Source organism: Eulemur rufifrons, chromosome 17, assembly GCF_041146395.1.
Source record: "Eulemur rufifrons isolate Redbay chromosome 17, OSU_ERuf_1, whole genome shotgun sequence".
Taxonomy (NCBI): Eukaryota; Metazoa; Chordata; class Mammalia; order Primates; family Lemuridae; genus Eulemur; species Eulemur rufifrons.
In genome coordinates, this window is record NC_090999.1 from 63,872,026 (window position 1) to 63,875,453 (window position 3,428).

The window sequence follows — 3,428 nt, forward strand, 5'->3', positions numbered from 1 at the left end:
CAACATAATTGGCCCCAAAGCCTCCTTCACCACCACAGCCAACTACAGGTGAAATACCTATTCCTACATCAGGACCTTAACCCATGTTCTTTCTGCAACATCTTCTTGTCCTGAATGCCAGTCTAAATCCCAACTTCCTCACACCACCTGCCATGCTGCTCTCATACATGCATTACTTGCTCCATATATTTTCACATCCAATCATATTCAATTTATTGAAAACTATCCTCAATGGTTCTCCAGTTTGTTCTTCCTACAATTAAGAACAGACTAGTGCAAGTCTGTTTTATTCCAAACAAATATTTATACACGACTCATTTATTGACACATGCACATATAATTATACAAATGTTTTGATAAACTGCACTTATGTATATAACCACTACTAAAGAGTTTTTAAATCTACTATCTCAGAACAATTTCCTGTTATATGTTAAATTGTGTTCCCCAAAAAGTTGTTAAAGTCCTAACCTTCAGTTCCTGTGAATGGGACCTTATTTGGAAATAAGGTCTTTGCAAATAATCAAGTTAAGATGAAGTCATTAGTGCAGGTCCTAATCCAATATGACTGGCATCCTTATCTATAAGGACATTTGGACACAGAGACAGACATGCACACAGAGAACACCATGTGAAGATGAAGGCAGGGATGAAGGTTATGAACCTACAAGACAAGGAATGCCAAAGATTGCCAGCAAACCACCAGAAGCTAGGAGAGAGGCATGGAAAGATTCTTCTTCATAGCCATGAGAAGGAACCAACACCTTGATCTCAGACTTCTACAGAACTGTGAGACAATAAATTTCTGCTGTTTAAGCCACCCAGTTTGTGGTACTTTGTTACACAGCCACCCTAGCAAGATAATATGCCTACTAAGGCAAAAGATCATTTTTTCCCCTGAAAGTCACTAAAAACAAAAACATTCTGAAGATTGGAAATTAGAAATTTAAAAATTTCTTACTATTGACTTTTTACCCTGGTAGCAAATGTGCCATTTAATATCTAAGCCAACCTAGTGCCAAAAAACTCTAAGGATAGATATGACTCATCCTTCATCCTATATAGTACCATTTACACAGACAGCATCATGTAATCAAACATTAGAGCATATAATTATCCTATAGATATTGGGATATAAGAATAACATGAAATTATATAAATTTTCCTTTGTTTTGGAAGATAGTTGCTTTGTGGTATTCTTTGTTGCTGTTGTTTTTGAGACAAGGTCTTTCTCTGTCACCCAAGCTGGAGTGCAGTGGCACAGTCATAGCTCACTGCAGCCTCGAACCTCTGAGCTCAAGCAATATTCCTAACTCAGCCTCCCAAAGTGCGGGGATTATAGGCATGAGCCACCATGCCTAGCTACTTTGTGCATTTTTATGTACCTGTCAGAATGTGATTTGACCCATAATATAATCAAAAGGTAGTATAATGAGTTACTTGATAAGGACCAATGACATCAGTATAGACCAGGAATGGGCTCTGAAGTGACACATATTTCAGTTCAAATCCTTGCTCTGTCACTCACTGGCTACAGACATACCTCAAAGATATTGCAGGTTCAGTTTCAGATCACAGCAATAAAGCAAATGTCACAATAAAACTAGTCACATGAATTTTTATGGTTTCCCAGTGCATATAAAATTTATGTTTACACTATACTGTAGTCAATTAAGTGTGCAATAGCATTATGTCTTTAAAAATATACATATTTTAATTTAAAAATACTTTCTTTCTAAAAAATGCTAACAATCACCTGAACCTTCAGTGAGTTATAATCTTTTTGTTGATCTTCCCTCCATGTTGATGACCACTGACTGACCAGGGTGGTGGTTGCCAAAGGTTGGGGTGGCTGTGGCAATTTCTTCAAATAAGACAACAACAAAGTTTGCTGCATTAATGGACACTTCCTTTCACAAAAGACTTCTCTGTAGCATGTGATGCTATTTGATAGCATTTTATCCACAGTAGAACTTCTTTCAAAATTCGGAACCAAACCTCTCAAACCCTGCTGCTACTATATCAACTAAATATTCTAAATCTGTTGTTATCATTTCAACAATGTTCTCAATATCTTTACCAGGAGTAGATACTACCTCAAGAAATCATTTTCTTTGCTCATCCTTAAGAAGCATTCCTCATCCACTCAATTTTTATTGTGAGATTGTCGCAATTCAGTAACATCTTCAGGATCCACTTCTGATTCAAGTTCTCTTGCTATTTATACCACATCTGCAGTTACTTCCTCCAATAAAGTCTTGAACGCCTCAAAGTAATCCATGAGAGCTGGGATCAACTTCTTCCAAACTCCTGTTCATTTTGATATTTTGACCTCCTCCCATGAATCATGGATGTCCTTAATGGCATCTAGAATGGTGAATCCTTTGCAAAAGGATTTAAATTTACTTTGCCCAGACCCATCACAGGAATCATTATCTAGGGCAGCTATAGCCTTACAAAATGTATTTCTTTCTTTCTTTTTTTTTTTTTTTTTTTGAGACAGAGTCTTGCTTTGTTGCCCAGGCTAGAGTGAGTGCCATGGCGTCAGCCTAGCTCACAGCAACCTCAAACTCCTGGGCTTAAGCGATCCTACTGCCTTAGCCTCCTGAATATCTGGGACTACAGGCATGCGCCACTATACCTGGCTAATTTTTTGTATATATATATTTTAGTTGGCCAGATAATTTCTTTCTATTTTTAGTAGAGACGGGGTCTCATTCTTGCTCAGGCTGGTCTCGAACTCCTGACCTCGAGCGATCCACCCGCCTCGGCCTCCCAGAGTGCTAGGATTACAGGTGTGAGCCACCGCGCCCGGCCCCAAAATGTATTTCTTAAATAATAAGATGTGAAAGTTGAAATTACTCCTTGATCCATGGGCTACACAATGGATGCTGTATATAGCAGGCATGAAAACAACATAATCTCCATCAGAGCTCTTAGGTGAACAGGTACATTGTCTATGAGCAGTAGCATTTTGAAAGGAATGTTTTTTCTGAGCAGTACATCTTAAGAGTGGGCTTAAAATATTCAGTGAACCATGCTATAAACAGATGTGTTGTCATCCAGACTTTGTTGTTCTAGTTATAGGACACAGGCAGAGTAGATTTAGTATAATTCTTAAGGGGCCTAGGACTTTTGGGATGGTAAATAAGCATTGGCTTCGACTTATAGTCACTAGCTGCATTAGCCCCTAACAAGAGAGAGAGTCAGCCTTGTCCTTTAAAGCTTTGAAGCTAGGCATTGACTTCTCCTCTGTAGCTATGAAAGTCCTAGATGGCATCCTCTTCGAACAAAAGGCTGTTTCATCTACATTGAAAATATGTTGCTTAGTGTAGCTACCTTCATCAATGATCTTAGCTGGATCCTCTGGACAGCAAGCTGCAGCTTCTCCATCAGTACTTGTTGCTTCCCCTTACACTTTTATGTTC